General features: G+C 37.9%; 1 non-coding gene across 1 annotated transcript; it reads right to left on the bottom strand.

Annotated features, from left to right (window-relative positions):
- Window positions 1-4,667: 4,667 nt before the first annotated feature.
- On the bottom strand, window positions 4,668-4,774 carry LOC141699491 (small nucleolar RNA R71). The gene has a single exon (XR_012565951.1). It is a non-coding gene; the product is annotated as a small nucleolar RNA R71 (small nucleolar RNA).
- Between the last annotated feature and the right edge of the window lie 17,328 nt (window positions 4,775-22,102).

Below are 22,102 nucleotides of genomic sequence, written 5' to 3'. Positions count from 1 at the left end.
GAAGATGGGAGAACTCCCATCATAAAATATATCCAAGGGTCCCTACACAAAAGTGACAAGCTCAAAGCAAGAAAAATAGAAATGAAAGCCAGGCACTATTGCCTCATCGATGATAAATTGTTCAAACGGGCACTTATTGAACCTTTGCTTCGATGCATCAAAAAGAAAGAAGCACAGACAGCCATGGTTGAAATCCACTCAGGAATCTATGGGAACCACTTAGCAGGGAAAAAAATGGCATTAAAAATCATATGGCATGGGTTATTCCGGCCCATAATGTGATAAAACTGCGAAGAGTTCACGAGGCGGTGTAAACCCTGTCAACTATATGGCTCCCTGAATCAAAAAACTTCTGTGGCATTCAATCCAACAACCACACCTTGTCCATTTTACATGTTGGGCATTGATCTAGTGGGACCATTGCCAAAAATTTCTAAATAATGGCAGTTCATTAAAGTGTCAGTTGATTACTTCACCAAATGGGTCGAAGCGAAACCATTATCCATAATCAGAGAAATAGACACCATCCATTTCTTCATGGAAAACATCATGTTTAGGTTTGGAGTACCCAGGGTGGTAATCACAGCAACGGATCCCAATTCACAGGAGAAAGTTGGAAGAACAGCTTGGAGGAGTTGGGAATTCAACACGTCAAATCTTCTATAGCATACCCACAAGCCAACGGCCAAGTCGAGATCACAAACAAAGCAATCATCCAAGGTCTAAAGAAAATATTAATGGATGCTAACAAAGTTTGGGCTGAAGAGCTCCCAAATGTACTCTAGAGCCTCTGAACCAGTCTAAAAGCTTCAACTGGACAAACACCATTCAGAATGGCTTATGGAACGGAGGCAGTTCTGCCAATGGAAATAGGGAAAAAGTCCCTAAGAATCGAAAAGTTCGACCCAAAGTGCTCGGAAGAAGGATTGAAGTTGAACAATGACTTGCTCGAGGAGCTCAGGGACTCCACATCACTCAAAGTTCTCAAGTACCAGGAGAAGGTTGCACAGCTCTACAACTCAAAAATCAAACCTAGAGGTTTCAAAACAAATGATCTAGTGTTAAGGGAAGCGGCAGCTTCAGTACCGGGGAGAACTAGCAAAATGTCTTCACCAAGGAAAGTGTCACGGGGTCAGATTTTCAACCCTGAATTTTCAGATACGTGCGGCCTACTCGATCGCCCCAACGCCCAAGTAGTCAGCCTTCTCGAGAGGTTGTCGCCCAGCAACCCCAACAATCCAAACACAGCAATATAACTATGAAACCCACGGAAAACCAAGATCCAATCGTGTGTGCAGGTGTGTCTAATTACCAAGAAAATGTAAAGACACAATAGATTTACGAGCCTGAATGCCCAACCTTTTATTGACCAACAATATAAGGATATAACCTCAAGATATGGTTACAGACTTTGCCTACTGCCTAGCATATAGTACAAGTGCAGAATGCAATAAGAACTTGTACAGAATTCTACTTAGATTACATTCAGAAAATGCCTATCTATACATACAAGATCCTGATCGCAGCCCTTAGCAGTCCCAACAGCCACAACAGCACCAACAGCCCCAACTGCTGGCAGTTACTAGTAGTTCCAGAATTCAAATGCCTTCAAATTTGAATTTCCCACCAAGTCTTGAGCCCCAACTGCAAGGTAGTTATCTCAGCAACCCACTAGTACATATCCCAGCAAATATACACATACATATCACATATATAATCAGCCCCATGTGCCACATATATGCCCACGTTTTGACTTGCCCCTTAGTCATTTTTGGACTCCAAGCTAAACTCCCAGCTCACTGTTTCCCACATATAATTCAGCCAGCCAAATTTAACCTGAGTCGCCATAGTACCCAATCTGAGTCCCCGCCTGGCGACTAGTCTGTGTCTCCGCCTGGCGCCCAATCAGAGTCGCCGCCTGGCGACTAGTCCGTGTCGCCGCCTGGTGACGCTCGGTCCCAATTTTACTTGGCTGCCTAGTGAATCCGAACCCAGAATTCTAATCCAGTCTAAGGGTCTTACAAACCCTCCCATACCTCCTGAGTTTGATGTCCTCATCAAATTATCAATAATTCTGAGAAGTCCATATCTACAAGTAGCAAAACCAATGCCCATGAACCAAGGCTGCAAATCTGTCTGCGGTTCATGCCACTGTCAAACCCGACAAGCTACCATAAGTTGATCAAATTAACCTTCACAATTTCCCCCTTTCGTCACCAAAACCTGATGACCATGTGTAGACGCCCAGTCGCCCACACATCAAATTCCATTCTGACTTAAGTTCTAGCAGTGCCTCCAACCCTTAGAGACAATGACTTAGGCCCAACCATAAAATTACCAAGTTCGCGGCCTTGTAGAGATGAGTCGCCAACCTGTGATTCAATTTCATAAACCATGTCACCGACCAAAATCTGAACAGCCCCCAACTTCTTTATTTTTTTTTACCCTTATCAATCTACATTGGAACAGCTTTCACAAAACATGGACATGCCTCATCCATGATCATAATCCCACCATCACGCAACATAATAGCGCTACTTGTCATCCTAAAAAATTCCATACCTAGGATGCAATCAAAATCATCTAAGGCAATAATATAAAACGTTAACTTACTTTGCCAATCACTTAGAGTCAAGCCAACATTCGAAGTATGATAAGTAGATTTTATATCTACTTGGAACGCTTCATATCGGCTTAAGTTGGTGTTTTGGACTCAAGTATTTGGTGTTTTTGATGTGTTTTGTGTTGAGTCATTGTAGGACACTAGTCAGTGATGGAAATGGGCTTTTAAATGATTATATGTTAATCAGAGATCAGGGAAGGAGTCATGGAAGTTTGTATGAAGGACGGAGCGCAAAAAGAACAAAGCTACAGAATTTTACAGAGAGCAGGCACGCCCGAGCCCCATTTGTCAGACATAGAGTGCGCCCGCGCCCATATCAAGCGCGTCTGCGTCATCCAATTTTTGCAGAATCCTAATTTAATTATAATTTGGTTATTGCGAGCGTCCAGGTCAACCAGAGCTATATATATAAAGAAAAGAAGATGTTTTTATGAAGAGGGAAGCCAGGGAGAACATAGAGAAGACCTAAAGCACACAAGACGGCTAAGGAGAAGAAGATTTAGTTTTCACTTTTGTATTCTTCGATTTAGATAATACTTTTGGATGCTTGTTTTTTATTTGTTCTAAACCCTAGTACTTTTATATTATCTCGTAGGATTCTGAACTTATTTATTATCATGTTTTCATTGGAACCCATGGCGACGATGTGTTCGATCATGAACTAATCATTTTCATGGGGTTCTAGCGGATTTATTTATGGATTTCAATAGTTGATTGTTCTAATTCATTAGTGTGTGGTGATTTATGATTTCCTAGTATGGTTGTACTTATTCTTCTCAGATGCGTGGTTAACATCTAAGTCGTTTGTTAATCTTTATTGAAGTGAAAGTGGATATAGAGGTTAAGAACTTGACATGCTAGCATAGGTTTATATATGTTGTCATGCATGATTCATAGTGTAATTTTAACCATCTTACGTTGTCCTATGTAATCTCAATATATAACTTGTTCATTAAACCTTTATGTTTTCAATTCTTATAGATATATAGGGTCTAAGCATAATTGGTGTTTGCTCAACTTCTATCTTATTTGTGGATGTTTAGTAGTAGGGTATATGTATATCGAAAGATAGCGTATACTAATTTCGTGTTATCTGATTAATTATCATCACAATCATATACTAGGATTAAAGTCATAAACTCTGAATAAAGTATTTAATGAAGTTAGAATCTCATATTTTATCTCATATAAGTAAATCAGTTTTATTCCCTTAGTTAATGCATGCTACTATAATCACTTTAATTAGTTAATCAACTCAAATTTGATACTTGTCTTAGCAGTGAATAATAACCATACATTGTTGCATAAGTGCATATCCTGTTTAAAACCACTCTCTGTGGGAACGAACTTAACTTAATCTTATACTACTTGTGATCGCGTATGCTTGCGTGTTTTTGTGCGAACAAGTTTTTGGCGCTGCTGCTGGGGATCAGTATTAAATTTAGTTTATGTGCTTGTCATCAATGGTCATTAAAGTTTACTAACTCGGATTATTTTCTTACAAGATTTACTTTGTTCGTGTGTTTCAGGTACTTTAAAGAGCGTGTATGCGAATACGTTTTCAATCTCGTAAGGAAACACTAGACAAAGTTGAAGAAGAAGAAAAAGAAGTTTTTGAAGAAGTTGAGAAAGTTGAAGAAGAAGTTTTGGTTACAATGGGAGAACCAGCTGTAAAAACGAAAGCGTTGAAGAATTATTCTCAACCGAAATCAATGACATTCAATCTAGCATTGTCATACCAGCCATTACGGCTAATACCTTTATAATCAAGCCTGGAATGATTCAAATGATAAAGAATTCAGTCCAGTTTGGGTATTCTCCAATGGAAGATCCCAATATGCACATTAGGGATTTCATCGAGATCTGTGACACATTCAAGTTCAATGGTGTTTTGGAAGATGATGTGAAATTATGACTTTTCCCATATTCTCTGAGGGATAAAGCTAAGGGATGGTTGCACTCTCTACCACCAGTATCTATTACGACATGGGAGGATCTTGCTCACAAATTTCTTACTAAATTCTTCCCTATGGCGAAGACAGCTGCAATCAGGAACGCTCTTACTCAATTTATATAGCAATCAGGTGAATCTCTATGTAAAGCCTGAGAGCGCTACAAGGAGATGCTTAGGAAGTGTCCTCATCATGGAATGCCTGACTGGATGGTGATAAATTGCTTTTATAATGGTTTGGGAACACAGTCAAGACCTATGCTTGATACAGCATCAGGTGGACCTTTATGGGCTAAGAGCTATGAGGAAGCTTATGAGCTAATTGAAATTATGGCCACTAATGAATATCATAATCCAATGAAGAGACTACCATAAAGCAAGGTAGCAGGAATTTTGGAGGTGGATACAGCTACGACTATAGCTGCTCAGCTTAAAGCGTTGACTATGAAAGTGGATTCTCTGGCTAACTATGGTGTTTATCCGATAACTAGTGTTTCTGAGCTTTGTGTAGGTTCACATGCGACAGAGCAATGTGCTATATCTAGTGAATCAACTCAATTTGTGAGCAACTTTCAGAGGTCACAATAACCATTTCCTTCCACTTATCATCCTAATAACTGTAACCATCCTAACTTTAGCGGGAGCAATAATCAGGATGGTATGTAACAGCCTTACCAACAGTTTGGAAACAAGCCTTTTAATCCTCCTGATTTTCAGCAACAGTTTGCACAAAGGAAATAATTTTAGCCACAGGGAATGCAACAACAATCTCATGGAGGTGCAGGTCCATCTTTGAATGAAAAATTTGAATTGGAGGAGTTGAGGCTGATGTGCAAAAGTCAAGCGGTTTCAAACAAAACTCTGGAGAATCAAATAGAGCAAATTGCCAATGTTTTATTGAACCGACCACAAAGAACTCTTTCTAGTGATACAGAAGCTAATCCAGGTAAGAGGGAAGTCAAGGAACAGTTTAAGGAAATCACCTTGAGGTTTAGAAGGGTCGCTAGCCCTAAAAATCATCAAAACAAAGAATCTGAAAAATTTCTCCAAAAGGTGGGTGCGCCCGCGCCCTTATCAAGCGCTCATGTGCCCTTGCCAGCTTTAGAAAATGAATTTCTTGGGCAAACAGCTAATCAGAAGGGGGTCGAAGCGGAAACGAAGAAGACTTCTACTGAAAACACTACTCCTGAGTAAAATACAGGAGATAAACAAGTCTATCCGCCTCCTTCATATCCTAAAAGACTTCAGAAGCAGAAGTTCGATAAATAATATGCCAAGTTTATTGAGGTTTTTAAGAAATTGCATATTAACATACGTTTTGCGGAAGCTCTAGATCAAATGTCGAGCTATGCTAAGTTCATGAAGGGTATTCTTTCTCAGAAGTTTAAACTTGAGGAGTTGGAAACCGTTGCTCTAACGGAAGAGTGCAGTGCTGTGCTGTAACAGAAACTACCTCATAAACTTAAAGATCCAGGAAGCTTCACGATACCATGCACTATTGGGAACTTATCTTTTGACAAGTGCTTGTGTGACTTGGGAGCTAGCATCAATCTGATTCCATTGTCTGTCTTCAAGAAACTTGGTCTACCTGATCCAAAACCTGTAAACATGTCCTTATAATTGGATGATCGATCCATCACCTATCCGTGAGGTGTAGTGGATGATGTATTGGTTAAGGTGGACAAACTCATCTTCCCTGCTGATTTTGTCATTCTGGAATTTGAGAAAGATAAGAAGATTCTCATTATCTTAGGGAGACCATTCTTAGCTACTGGCCGAACTCTGATCGATGTACAGAAGGGTGAGCTTACTATGAAGGTTCAGAATCAGGACGTTACCTTTAATATCTTCAATGCAATGAAATTCCCTACTAATGAAGAGGAGTGCTTTAAAGTAGGGTTGGTCGACTCTGTAGTAAATTCAGAGGTTGATCAATTGTTAAGGACTGACGCCTTAGAGAGAGCCTTAACAGGGGAATCTGATAGTGAAGATAAATAAGGGGAAGAGCAACTGCAGTATTTGAATGCATCTCCATGGAAAAGGAGATTGGACTTGCCATTCGAGTCTCTTGGATTATCAGAGCTTAAAAATTCTCAGGAGTGTCTCAAACCATCTATTGAGGAAGCTCCCACACTTGAACTAAAACCACTTCCTGATCATTTGAGGTATGTATTTTTAGGTGATGCATCTATTTTTCCTGTTATTATCATATCTAACCTTTCAGGTAGTGATGAAGACAAACTCTTGAGAATTCTGAGAGAGTTATATCAGCAATCGGATGGACTATAGCAGATATCAAGGGAATCAGCCCTTCTTATTGCATGCATAAAATTCTGCTTGAGGAAGGGAGTAAACCAACCGTTGAACAACAGTGGAGACTCAATCCTATCATGAAAGAGGTAGTGAAGAAATAAATTCTTAAATGGCTGGATGCAGGGATCATCTATCCTATTTCTGATAGTTCATAGGTGAGCCCAGTGTTGTGTATGCCTAAGAAAGGAGGCATTATAATTATTTCTAATGAAAAGAATGAGCTCATTCCTACGCGGACAGGTACAGGATGGAGAGTATGCATGAATTATCGGAAGCTGAATAAAGCCACCAGAAAGGATCACTTCCCTCTTCCATTCATTGATCAAATGCTTGATAGATTGGCTGGCCATGAGTATTATTGTCTTCTGGATGGGTATTCGGGCTATAATCATATTTGCATTTCCCCAGAAGATCAAGAGAAGACCACTTTTACTTGTTCTTTTGGCCCTTTCGCTTTTCGTTGAGTTTCTTTCGGACTTTGTGTTGCACCTGCTATTTTTCAGAGATGCATGATGGACATATTCTCAGACATGATTGGTACTAATGTGGAGGTGTTCATGGATGACTTTTCTGTGTTCGGGACTTCTTATGATGAGTGTTTGCATAATCTTGGTTTGTTGCTGAAAAGATGCGTTGAGACCAATCTGGTGCTCAACTGGGAAAAATATCACTTTATGGTGCAACAGGGTATCATTCTTGGGCGCAAGGTATCTAGCAAAGGTCTTGAAGTTGATAAGGCCAAGGTGGGGGTTATTAAAAATCTTCCTCCACCAATCTCAGTTAAAGGAATCCGCAGTTTTCTTGATCATGTGGGTTTTTATCGGAGATTCATCAAAGACTTCTCCAAAATATCTAGACCCGTGTGCAATCTGTTGGAGAAGGATGTTCCCTTCATATTTGATGAAGAATGTTTGGCTGCTTTCGAGAGTTTAAAAAAGAGTTTGAGTACAGCGCCTGTTATTACTGCACCTGATTGGAATGAGCCATTCGAGATGATGTGTGATGCTACTGATTTTGTAGTTGGAGATGTTCTTATCCAGAGAAAGAAGAACATTTTTCATGTGGTTTACTACGCTAGTAAAATCCTTAATGGTGCTCAGCTAAATTACACTACTACAGAGAAGGAGCTTTTGGCAATTATCTACGGTTTTGAGAAATTTTGATCTTATTTTCTTGGGACAAAAGTGACGGTTTACACTGATCATGCTGCTATTCGATATTTGGTCTCGAAGAAAGATTCAAAACCTCGATTAATTTGATGGATTCTCTTGTTAGAGGAATTCGAGCTGCAAATCAAAGATAGAAAAGGTACAGAAAATCAGGTAGCAGATCATCTCTCATGATTAGAAGATCAAGGCAAAGCTTCACAGGATAAGACATTGATCAATGAATCTTTTCCAGATGAGCAACTTTTTGGGGTGCAAGAAGAAGAACCATGGTTTGCAGATATTTTGAACTATCTTGTGAGTAATGTTATTCCCCTAGAACTCTCTTATGCTCAAAGGAAAAAGTTTCTACATGAGGTGAAGTGGTATCGATGAGATGAGCCGTTCTTGTTTAGACAGGGGGCAGATCAGATTATCACGAGATGCATTCCATATAGTGAGACGAAGGGTATCTTGCGAGACTATCATTCGACTGTGTATGGTGGCCATTATGGTGGAAAGAAGACAGTTGTCCATCCTTCAAGCAGGATTTTTCTGGCCTACTTTATTTAAATATGCTCATCAGTTCATGTTGAGATGTGATCGCTGCCAACGAGTTGGAAATATGTCCAATAGAGACGAGATGCCTCTCAATGTGCTTCTCAAAGTTGAGATTTTTGATGTTTGGGGAATCGACTTCATGGGGCCATTTGTCTCATCATGCAATAATCAATATATTTTTTTGGCGGTGGATTATATGTCTAAATGGGTAGAGGTTAAAGCTTTGACAACCAACGATGCTAAGGGGGTAATCAATTTTCTTCAGAAGCAGATATTCACACGTTTCGGTACTCCAAGGGTCATAATCTGTGATGAGGGATCGTATTTCTGCAATCACAAATTTACTGCATTAATGGAAAGATATCATATTATTCATCGTGTTGCCATAGCTTATCATCCTCAAACTAATGGGCAAGATGAAGTCTCTAATCGAGAGATCAAGCGAATCTTGGATAAGGTTGTGAGTCCGTCAAGGAAAGATTAGTCTTTGAAGCTAGATGAAGCTGTTTAGGCCTACAAAAGAGCATTCAAGACTCCTCCAGGCATTTCTCATTTCCAGTTGGTATATGGTAAGGTGTGTCATTTGCATGCGGAGCTAGAACATAAAGCATATTGGGCTTTAAAGAAGCTGAATCTTGATATGGAAGCTGCTGAAGAAAAGAGAATGCTCCAACTTAATGAACTCGGCGAATTTTGTTTATAGACTTATAAAAACAACAAGTTATATAAGGAGAAGGTCAAGAGATGGCATGATAGGAGGTTAGTGCACAAGATATTTGTGCCTGGTCAACAAGTTCTATTGTTCAACTCTCATCTCCCACTTTTTCCAGGAAAGCTTAAGTTACGGTGGTCAGGTTCGTTCATTGTCAAAATTGTGTTTCCACATAGAGTTGTGGAATGTTTTGATAAGCATCCGGACAAAGCATTCAAAGTAAATGGTCAGAGTTTGAAGCACTATTATGGGGATACGGCGAACTATGAGGTGGTGAGCGCCATTCTTGCGATAACTTGATTTCGAAGTTTCACGTCAAGCTAAAGACGTAAAACAAGCGCTTCATGGGAGGCAACCCACGCATTTGTTGTATTTTTGCTGAAAAAAGAAAAAAAAACAAAAAAAAACAAAAACTAAAAATTTTTCCAGAAGTGCAGCGCGCCTGCGCCCTAACCTAGTGTGCCCGCACGAGGCCCCTGGAAAAAAAAGAGTGAAAAAATAGAAAATCAGATTAGCCAAGCCCAAACCCGAATTCTACCTTAATTTTAACCCTATTTCTACACCCTAAACAACTCCCCACCCCTCCTATCTCTATCCTATATATATATATATATATATATGTCTACATACATACAAACACATCTTCTATACCCACAAACCCTAGCCTCTCCTACATACAATAGTTATACCCAAATCGCAATCACTTATGATTATGGCACCCAAAAGATCATAAACCGGGGGGAGTAGTAGCACCCATCCCTCGTCTACCGAGGATTCTAGTGTGGGTGGCACGGAGAACAGATTTACTTCACCGAAGGCTCAGGCGGAGTTCACTAAGTTGATGTCTAAGCCGATTGCTAAGGAGAGGGGATTTTTCCCTACGGCTTAGGATGGGAAGCTATTAGAGATGATTGCAGAGAAGGGTTGGGAGAGTTTTTGTGAGGTACCAGCTACAGTTTCGATAAGCATTGTGCGGAGTTTTATGCCAATGCTAAGGCTGAGAAGAATGGATTTTCTGTGGTGTGGGGTTTGACTATGGATTACCGATCTGCTGCTATTCATTGGGTTATAAATCAACCTGGTAGGCCTAGGGCTGCTGATGATTGGGTGTAGAAGACTAGGGAGGATTTGGACTTGGATTATATTTTGGCAGAGTTGTGTGTTCCAGGCATGGAGTGGAAGTATAAAGCAGGCACCACTGAGCCGCTTACTTTTCATGTTTCATGTATGAACAGGTATGCTAGGGCTTGGAACCTGTTTGTGTGTGCTAATATCATGCCATCATCACATTCACATGAGGTTACTGTGGATCGGGCTATTCTGTTGTGGGGGATTTTGAATGAAGAATATATTGATCTCGGCTATGTGAATCATCAGATTATGTTGCGTTTTCTACAAGGGGGAACCACGGGGGCAATTCCTCATGCCTATATTGTTACGAAGTTATGTACTTCGGTTGGTGTTAGGTGGCCTGAGCATGAGCAGATGCAGATGCCGAGTGCTCCCATTAATAGCTCGACAATTTCGGTGATGCGGAACTGTTATGGCGGTAAAGCCCATGAGAAGGGATTGGGTTATACATATGATCATCTACCTGGTGGCCAGCCAGCGGACCAGACGTATGCAGGGGGTTCTTCTCAAGCACGACAAGCAGCTACTAGATCCACTCGTGTAGCCGCTAGATCTTCTCTTGCATAGTAGATACGGGATAGGACTGGACATGGAGATGCTCAATATAGGAGATTGACTAGGCGTATGGATTCCATGCATGACATTCACAGCCATTTTGCTTAGGATTTGACACAGGCTTTGAGTACTGCTTTTAGAGCCACTGGTGTTGAGGTCGATTGGCCTGTATTTGGAGTGAGCACTATTTACCCACCACCTGATTCTCCACCCGAGGAGGGTGATCCCACCGACGACTAGGTATGTCTTGTATCCTTATTATTACCTTCAATGAGGACATTGAATATTTGAAGTTTGGGGTGATAATGTAAGGATTAGTTGTGTGTTATGTTCATATAAATTCATATTGCATGTTTAGTTGCAGTTCATTCATTATTTTTGCATGATTGTTCATATAGGTCATATTTGTTTGCATATTTGTTCATGTTATTATGTGAGTCCATGTAGTTGCATTTGCATGTATATAACATGATCCTGTTGGATGAGCTGTTTCTCATTGGTAGGTTGATGTTAATTTGAGTCTAGTGATGCTGAATAGAGGGATGATTAAGTCCTAATGAATTGATTTACATGCCCAGAGACAAAGTTTTTTCACAAGTCTTATAGGTTGCTTTTGAACTAGATCATGATCCTACTTGTTTGTTTGTTGAAATTTAATCACTTGGTTATATTTAGAATTTTTGCTATTCTCGTAATGACGTAAGAACACTGAATTTTTAAACTAGGAAAAACCATGGATATCATTGATAGTTGTGAATAAAATTAGGCATCAAATGGCTAGTAGCCGGCTCATATTTTTATGAGTAATCTAGGGTTGAATGAGATGGAGCGAACCGCACTCATTCAGAATCATTGAAAAAAAAAGATAAAAAAAATAGAAAAAAAAGAAAAGAAAAGAAAAAAATTGTGTTAGTATATGTAGAATTGACCTAGGGTGAGCTCTTTAATACTCGAGAAATTAAGTTCTAGGGGACTTTGTCCCTAGTGACCTAAGGCTTGTATAGTCTGGGATCCGCTAACCTAACGCTCGCTACATGGGTAATATTGTATAAGTCTTTTGGGACCTCATTCATTGCACGGTCAAATAAGCATTTGTGTTTGAGGTGTTTCAGTATTATAGCATGATCCTTGTATAACTCTAGTAAAATTGAGGTGTTGTGAGACTTTATGTGTTTAATGTCTATTCTATTTATAAATTTGTGATTGTTTTGAGGAAGGATAGGATATGGTTATTGATCCAGTATTGAGAGTATATCTGTTAAGCATCTCACACGCACGTTTCTGGTTTGTATATTGGTTTATGGGATTTCGTTGAACTCTGTTTAAAGTCATTGCATTTTTATAGACATTGCTTATTGATTTGGTTATGGTTATTCCGAGGGGATCGTTGCATTGTCATTTAATTACACTTTCACATAGTTACATTCATGAAGTAGTTTGTTATTAGTGTCGAGTCTGTTTATGCTTGAGGACAAACATCGATTTAAGTTTGGGGGGTGAGTAGATTTTATATCTACTTGGAACGCTTCATATCGGCTTAAGTTCATGTTTTGGACTCAAGTATTTAGTGTTTTTGATGTGTTTTATGTTGAGTCATTGCAGGGCACTAGTCAGAGGTGTAAATGAGCTTTTAAATGATTATATATTGATAAGAGATCAGGGAAGGAGTCGTGAAAGTTTGTACGAAGGACGGAGCGCAAAAAGAATAAACCTACATAAATTTTACAGAGAGCAGGCTCGCCGCACGCCCGCGCCCCAATTTCTGCGGAATCCTGATTTGATTATATTTTGGTTATTGCAAGTGTCCAGGTCAACCAGGGCTATATATATAAAGAAAATAAGACGTTTTAAAGAAGAAGGAAGCCAGGGAGAACATAGAGAAGACCTAAAGCACACAAGACGGCTAAGGAGAAGAAGATTTAGTTTTCACTTTTGTATTCTTCGATTTAGGCGATACTTTTGGATGCTTGTTTTTTATTTGTTCTAAACCCTAGTTGTGGCGCCCTCCAAACCCGGGTCAGAAGTTTGGGGTCCACACACACACCTTAATTATAACCTGCTTATAACAATAATAAAGATAATAATAATATATGCAGTGACCCTACTTACCAACCACCACGGACCGCAACAGGTTAAAGTATGCACACAAGCCAGACACACTAATATATTACAAACCATTCAAATCCCAACTATTCCAAACTCAAACTGAGTATTAAACATTATTACAACCTTTTACAGACTTAAATTATTCCAAAAGAAGCCTACTAGCTCAGCTTCCTCAACCTGAACCCCTAGCTCTCGCGCTGGACTGGGGATCCTCTTTACCAACTGGTTCCTTTTTAACTGGAAAGAATATAAACAACATTGCACAAATGAGCTAACTAGCTCAGCAAGTCACAATGATAAAACTGAGAATAATGATCATCAAGTGAACATGATTATGATATCAAGTGAACAATGGATTATGATTTAGAATTGGATATTATACTTTTAATTTAAAAACCAAGGTTAGGCTGCTGATCAGTCACGCACTAACCCCGAGCAAGGCACACAGCATTGCTCTAACTACTGGATCCAAGGCACTCATTGGCCTAACTTGACCATTATATGGTCTTACCACGAATCTGGTCCACAATTTTATAAAAAAACCAATCCAATTCTAACATAATAATAGAATATGCAATAATAAACAATAACTGAAATCATTAACAACAATAAATGTTTAACAATGAAAGGGTTTCAATCTTTGTAAGGATCAATAAGGCAATTTAAAAGCTTAGATGTTGGGTAATGAAAGAATTGGATAACAAAGGAATCAACATTTCAGGGTTTCAAAGATTTAGGCTTTCAAAGCATAGGATACAAGGATTGAATGTACAAGTAATTCAGTTCAGTGTTTGGGATTTTGTTTACATGTATTTATGGAGTAATATCGTATACTTGAGATTTGTGTTTAGCTATACAACAATCAATGGTCTAGAAAGAATAAGGTTTATGGCTCAAGAACAATAACTGGAATCAGAGTTTAGGTTTCAGTGCTTCAAAGCACTTGCAATATCAATCTGATTATCAAATACTACAATATCTCGAGAAAGTTCAGAACACTTGCCTGATATTAGCTTACTACACTGCACTCGTTTCCCATCACAAGCGTCTTACTCTTCAACTATCTATTTCCCTTTCCTACGTCTTGCCTCTCCTACTCACATATCATAAGCATCTATCAATAATTTGCTCATGGAATTCTATTCAACACATACTTCTATCTACCCTTCGTTTTACCCAAATCCGATTAACGGATTAAAAGTTATGCAATAATCAAGTAAACACAGAATATATAGACCGATAGTCAATTAACAAGTCACATATAGCATATAATACATCACGTAATCAATAATATATCATTTATAAAGAAGTCTCGGGTCATAAATAGGCTTTCTGGTATTTAAAATGATTTTTAAAACATTTTTCGGAATTAAAACGGGTCGTTGGATCAATTTCGGGTTAATAAACAGGGTTCGGTTGGCCAATTCTGGCTCCGAAATAATTTTAGAATAATTATCGAGCCTTGGAAATAATTTAGAATACTATTTTAAAGCTCGAAACTATTTTTCGGAATTTTTAAATCATTTTTAAATAATTAAATCTAATTAAATAATTAATTAAAATCAATTAATAATTAATTAAATCAATTAATCAATTAATTTTCGAATTAATTGACCAATTAATCAATTAAAAATTAACTAAAATTAATTAACTAATTAATTCAGATTTATTTGTGAATTAAAAATAATTTTCGGAATTAAAATAATAATTTTTTTAGAATTTTAAGAAATTAAAAATGAATTTTTATAATAAAAATAAATAGGAAATATGATTTTTAAACATTTTTAAAACAGAAATCCAATTTTTGCAAAGTCTGGAAACACAGGGACCTAACTGTATAGTCCCCAAAAGTTCAGGGACCAAACTGCAAATTTTACACCCCGTCGCCGGAAAACACAGAGGTAGCCGGAGAACACATTTCCGGCGTCCTCGCCCCACCAACACCTCCAGATCACATCTACAGGTTACCAGGAACACAACCATGTAATCAAAACAACCTAACAATCCCTGAGTTGGCCGGAATTTGGCCATGAAATTTTCCAGTTTACAGCGAACTTCGGAAAATTTCAAAAGACAACTCCCTTCTCTACAGACCTCGGTGATTCATGAAACTTATACGACTAGATTGCAAATTTCACAGAGAACACAATCCACTATATCACAACATCAATCTATTCCAGAACAAGAAACCCCCAAATTTCAATTAAGAACATTCATACGGGTTATAAACCCTAATTTTGAAATTCGAAAATCAAACTCAATTTTGAACATGTTATTGAACTCCAAATCAGACGTATAATATACCAAAATCATCAGGAAAACAAGCTCTACAACATGCAATCATCAAATCATACAAACAATCATCCGAACAAAAATTCATATTTTTCATAAAAATAATTCGAAAATAATTAAATTTTTAGAAATTAAACCTTTGATTCTGCAGGTGTATGGATTACAGATTCTGGTAGAGCTCTTCAAGACCTTCAGATTGGTTACTCGAGCTTTCCAAACCGAATTCAATAACACCTCCAAATGCTTGTTTGATTCTTAGAACAGTTTTAGGAAATTAGGGTTTTTCTCTGAAAATTATATAATTATCTGTCTACAATTGATTTTGATACAAAATAAAATACGGTAAAAGGCTATTTATAATTACGGAAAATTAGTATCCCGTTGGATCATTCCGGATATAAAACTGTACGTTTATTTGTAAAAACTGATCCAAACGGTATCGGTTTTCGGGATAATTATCCAAATCAGTACAATTTGTACTGCGGTCTTGGTCTCAGCGCCTGGTTACACGTATTACGAAGTGATAATTATGATAGTTTAATAAAAAGCTCCCATTTATCGAAAATACGAGTTTTATTGATTTACCGAAACGAATATTGTATCGAAAATGTTGCGCCGGGACCCGCGCAGGACAAACCGTACGCCGGATCGAATAAGTCGAAACATGGAAAATGCTCGGAATATTACAATTGGGTTAGGAAGGAGTTCTCGAAAGAGTTTCGGGTTCCAAAAACGTAACAACGGTTGACGTCGGTTGGTTCCCGTTTTTATAAAATAGATTTTAATTACCCGGAAAAAGATTTTAGAAATTTCAGATGATTCTTATAAATCCATAAACCAACATAAAAATAATTAGGAAGATATGACAATTATCTATATTTTATTTTGGACATATAAAAATTAAAATACTCAATTAATATTATTTTTGAATAACCAAGTACAGATAACACTTTAACAATTAACTCACAGAATAGATACTGAACACACATAATAATTATATAATAGCAAAAATAATTACACGATATATCCCGGATATTACATCCTTCCCCCCTTAAAAGGATTCCGTCCTCAGAATATCCTAATAAAACAAATGAGGGTACTTTTCTCTCATATCATTTTCTAATTCCCAGGTAACTCTTCAACCTTTGGGTTTCTCCACAATACTCTTACTAACTTTACCACTTTATTTCTCAATACTTTCTCTCTTTCCTCTAGAATCTCTATCGGACTCTCTACATATGACAAATCTGCTTGAAGCTCTATTGGCTCATATTCTATTACATGCCTGGAGTCTGGATTATATTTCTTAAGCATTGATATGTGAAAAACATTGTGAATGTGCTCCATGTACGGAGGTAACACCAACTCGTAAGCTACCTTGCCAATATGCTTTAGGATTTCAAAAGGTCCGACATATCTTGGGTTTAGCTTCCCTTTCTTCCCAAACCTCGTTAGTCCTTTCCACGGTGATACTTTCAATAATACCAAGCTTCCTTCTTCAAATTCCATGTTTTTTTCTTGACTGGTCTGCATATTTCCTCTGACGATCTTGTGCGGCTATTAATCTTTTCTGAATAATTTCAATAATTTCCTTTGTCTGCTGTACCAGTTCAGGTCCAAGTATCTTGCGTTCTCCTACTTCGTCCCAATATACTGGAGATCTACATTTGCGTCCATAAAGGGCTTCATAAGGTGGCATCCCAATGCTGGCGTGATAACTGTTGTTATAGGCAAACTCTACCAGGGGTAAATGCTCATCCCAACTTCCTTTGAAATTAATAGCACAAACACGTAGCATGTCCTCGATTGTCTGGATCGTTATCACTTTGGCCATCCATTTGGGGGTGATAAGTTGTACTCATATTCAGTCTTGTTCCCAAACATTCTTGAAAACTCTTCCAAAATCTTAAATTAAATCTTCGATCTCGATCAGATACAATAGACACAGGAACTCCATGACGAACTACGATCTCTTTCAAGTACATATGAACTAACTTGTCGAGCGAAAATCTTTCATTTATGGGTAAAAAATGAGCTGACTTGGTAAGTCTATCTACTATAACCCAAATGGCATCATGATTAGTCCTTGTCCTTGGTAATCCAACTATGAAATCCATGGTAATATGTTCCCACTTCCACTTTGGAATCTCCAATGGCTATAGCAATCCGCTTGGTCTCTGATGCTCTGCTTTAACTCTCTGACAGGTATAGCATTTGCTAACCCATTCCGTAATTTCCCTCTTCATATCTGGCCACCAATAATTCTTCTTTAAATCTCTGTACATTTTGGTACTCCCTGGATGGATGGAATATCTTGAACTATGTGCCTCTTGTAAAATTTCATTTTTCAGCTCCGTTACTGGTGGAATCCAAATTCTTGAAGAAAACCTAAGAATACCTTGATCATCTTGTTGCGTGCATAATTCCTCACCTACCAAACTGTTTATATCTTGATCCATTACCTCTTTCTGGCATTTCTTTATTTTCTCCAATAACTCCGGTTGGAAAATCATACTGTACACTTTTGCTTCCTCAGGCTTGGAAATTCTAATCTCCAATTCCAATTTTTGAAATTCTTTATATATCTCTTCAGGTACGGATAACACATTTAACCTTTCCTTCCGACTCAATGCGTCTGCCACAACGTTCGCTTTACCGGGATGATAATTAATCGAGCAATCATAATCCTTGATCAATTCTAACCATCTCCTTTGTCCCATATTAAGTTCCTTCTGGTTAATATATATTTCAAACTTTTGTGATCCGTGAAAATCTCACATTTTTCTCCATACAAATAATGTCTCCAAATCTTCAAAGCAAATACTATAGCTGCTAACTCCAAATCATGAGTAGGGTACTTCTGTTCATGTGGTTTCAATTGCCTTGACGCATACGCAATCACCTTGTCGTGCTGCATAAGAACACATCCTAATCCTTTGTAAGAAGCATCGCTATAAATTACGAAATTCCCTTGATCGTCTGGAAGTGACAAAACAGGTGTTGTGATTAATCTTCGCTTCAACTCCTGAAAACTTTATTCGCACTTGTCATTCCATATAAACTTTTCATTCTTTCGTGTAAGCTTTGTCAATGGTGTTGCAATTCTTGAGAAATTCTGAACGAATCGTCGATAATATCCTGCCAATCCCAAGAAACTTCTTACCTCAATGGGTGTTCTCGGTCTTTCCCAATTCGTAATTGCCTCGATCTTTGCCGGGTCCACTTTGATCCCTTCATTACTGACTATGTGTCCTAAGAACTGAACTTCCTGTAGCCAAAACTCACACTTCGACAATTTAGCATATAACTTCTTTTTCCTTAAAATTTCCAAAGTTGTCCTTAAATGTTCCGCATGATCCTCCTCCGTCTTTGAATAGATCAAAATATCGTCTATAAATACTATAACGAACTTGTCCAAATATTCCTTGAAAATTCTGTTCATCAGGTCCATAAACGTTGCAGGGGCATTGGTCAATCCAAAAGACATCACAAGGAATTCATAATGCCCATACCTTGTTCTGAAAGCTGTCTTTGGTATATCTTTTGATTTGATCTTCAGTTGATGATATCTCGATCTTAAATCGATTTGGAGAAATACTTGCCTCCCTTCAATTGGTCAAACAAATCATCAATTCTGGGTAACAGATACTTATTCTTGATGGTCAACTTGTTGAGCTCCCTATAGTCGATGCACAGTCTCATGCTTCCATCCTTCTTCTTGACAAATAATACCGGTATAATAAATAAGGTAAAGTAAAACAGGTGCAATAAAGTAAATGACAGTGTTGGAAAGGAAAAAGGTACTTATATATAGATCAAAAGTTTTAGGTAGTACAAGCGTAAAGACGCTTCGAAAGTAAAAGCAAAAAGGGTACAACAACCTACTCACTAGTCAGCATCCCTAGTCTATAAATACAACTTAAAAGTCTACTGATACACACTACACACTACTGTACATACTACATAATCATAACAACACTGCTCAGCATCTCCATCTCAGAATCTCTAACTCAGCTCCAAGGAAACTCTGGTCCTGCCAGCCTCTCAAAGTCCTCCATCACCTCAGTAGCCCAGCCCAACAGTGCATCAGGGCCTCTTCCAGGTAGTGTAGCTCCATGTAACCTAGCCTCAAGAACCCTCCGTGTCACATGAATCTCCTCTCGAAGCTCCCTCACACCACGATCAACATCTGTAGTCCTGATGATATACTGTAACTCTCTAATCTGAGCCAACAAGCAATCACGCTCCAATAGAAGAGCCTCATACCGGTAATAAGGAACTGGGGGTAATGGAGACTGGAATGGGGCACTCACTACTGAATGCCCAGTGGAATCTGAATCAGCTGGTGGGGGTCCTCTGACAGGTGGCCTCATGCCTGGAGGTGGAATAGCCTGCAATGGTACGGGCTACAACACCGGTGGAGGTAGAATAGTCAATGCTGGTGGAATAACAGGACGTGGATCCGATGTTGGTGCTCCAACTGAAGGCTCTGAGTGATCAGCTGATACAGGAATAAAAGAGTCGGCCATCTCTGCTATCTGAAATCATATCGTAATATAAAAATCTCGTACCACGACGCAACCTATACTAATACCGGTTATACCATAACACTCAACCTCTCGACGTTCTATCATCCTATACCTTACTTCTAATCCTATCCCTCTACCCATTCCCGTCAACCTAGGCTTGTGTCAGTGACTTATAACCTGTAGCTCTGATACCAAACCTGTGGCGCCCTCCAAACCCGGGTCAGAAGTTTGGGGTCCACACACACACCTTAATTATAACCTGCTTATAACAATAATAAAGATAATAATAATATATGCAGTGACCCTACTTACCAACCACCACGGACCGCAACAGGTTAAAGTATGCACACAAGCCAGACACACTAATATATTACAAACCATTCAAATCCCAACTATTCCAAACTCAAACTGAGTATTAAACATTATTACAACCTTTTACAGACTTAAATTATTCCAAAAGAAGCCTACTAGCTCAGCTTCCTCAACCTGAACCCCTAGCTCTCGCGCTAGACTGGGGATCCTCTTTACCAACTGGTTCCTTTTTAACTGGAAAGAATATAAACAACATTGCACAAATGAGCTAACTAGCTCAGTAAGTCACAATGACAAAACTGAGAATAATGATCATCAAGTGAACATGATTATGATATCAAGTGAACAATGGATTATGATTTAGAATTGGATATTATACTTTTAATTTAAAAACCAAGGTTAGGCTGCTGATCAGTCATGCACTAACCCCGAGCAAGGCACACAGCATTGCTCTAACTACTGGATCCACGGCACTCATTGGCCTAACTTGACCATTATATGGTCTGACCACGAATCTGGTCCATAATTTTATAAAAAAACCAATCCAATTCTAACATAATAACAGAATATACAATAATAAACAATAACCGAAATCATTAACAACAATAAATGTTTAACAATGAAAGGGTTTTAATCTTTGTAAGGATCAATAAGGCAATTTAAAAGCTTGGATGCTGGGTAATGAAAGAATTGGATAACAAAGGAATCAACATTTCAGGGTTTCAAAGATTTAGGCTTTCAAAGCATAGGATACAAGGATTGAATGTATAAGTAAATCAGTTCAGTGTTTGGGATTTTGTTTACATGTATTTGTGGAGTAATATCGTATACTTGAGATTTGTGTTTAGGTATACAACAATCAATGGTCTAGAAAGAATAAGGTTTATGGCTCAAGAACAATAACTGGAATCAGAGTTTAGGTTTCAGTGCTTCAAAGCACTTGCAATATCAATCCGACTATCAAATACTACAATATCTCGAGAAAGTTCAGAACACTTGCCTGATTTTAGCTTACTACACTGCACTCGTTTCCCATCACAAGCGTCTTACTCTTCAACTATCTGTTTCCCTTTCCTACGTCTTGCCTCTCCTGCTCACATATCATAAGCATCTATCAATAATTTGCTCATGGAATTCTATTCAACACATACTTCTATCTACCCTTCGTTTTACCCAAATCCGATTAACGGATTGAAAGTTATGCAATAATCAAGTAAACACAGAATATATAGACCGATAGTCAATTAAAAAGTCACATATAGCATATAATACATCACGTAATCAACGATATATCATTTATAAAGAAGTCTCGGGTCATAAATAGGCTTTCTGGTATTTAAAATGATTTTTAAAATATTTTTCAGAATTAAAACGGGTCGTTGGATCAATTTCGGGTTAATAAACAGGGTTCGGTTGGCCATTTCTGGCTCCGAAATAATTTTAGAATAATTATCGAGCCTTGGAAATAATTTAGAATACTATTTTAAAGCTCGAAACTATTTTTCAGAATTTTTAAATCATTTTTAAATAATTAAATCTAATTAAATAATTAATTAAAATCAATTAATAATTAATTAAATCAATTAATCAATTAATTTTCGAATTAATTGACCAATTAATCAATTAAAAATTAACTAAAATTAATTAACTAATTAATTCAGATTTATTTGTGAATTAAAAATAATTTTCGGAATTAAAATAATAATTTTTTTAGAATTTTCAGAAATTAAAAATGAATTTTTATAATAAAAATAAATAGGAAATATGATTTTTAAACATTTTTAAGACAGAAATCCAATTTTTGCAAAGTCTGGAAACTACAGGGACCTAACTGTATAGTCCCCAAAAGTTGAGGGACCAAACTGCAAATTT

This window comes from Apium graveolens, chromosome 11, assembly GCF_009905375.1.
Source record: "Apium graveolens cultivar Ventura chromosome 11, ASM990537v1, whole genome shotgun sequence".
Classification (NCBI taxonomy): domain Eukaryota; kingdom Viridiplantae; phylum Streptophyta; class Magnoliopsida; order Apiales; family Apiaceae; genus Apium; species Apium graveolens.
The sequence above is the reverse complement of the archived record's forward strand: the minus strand, read 5'-3'. Positions and strand labels throughout refer to the sequence as shown.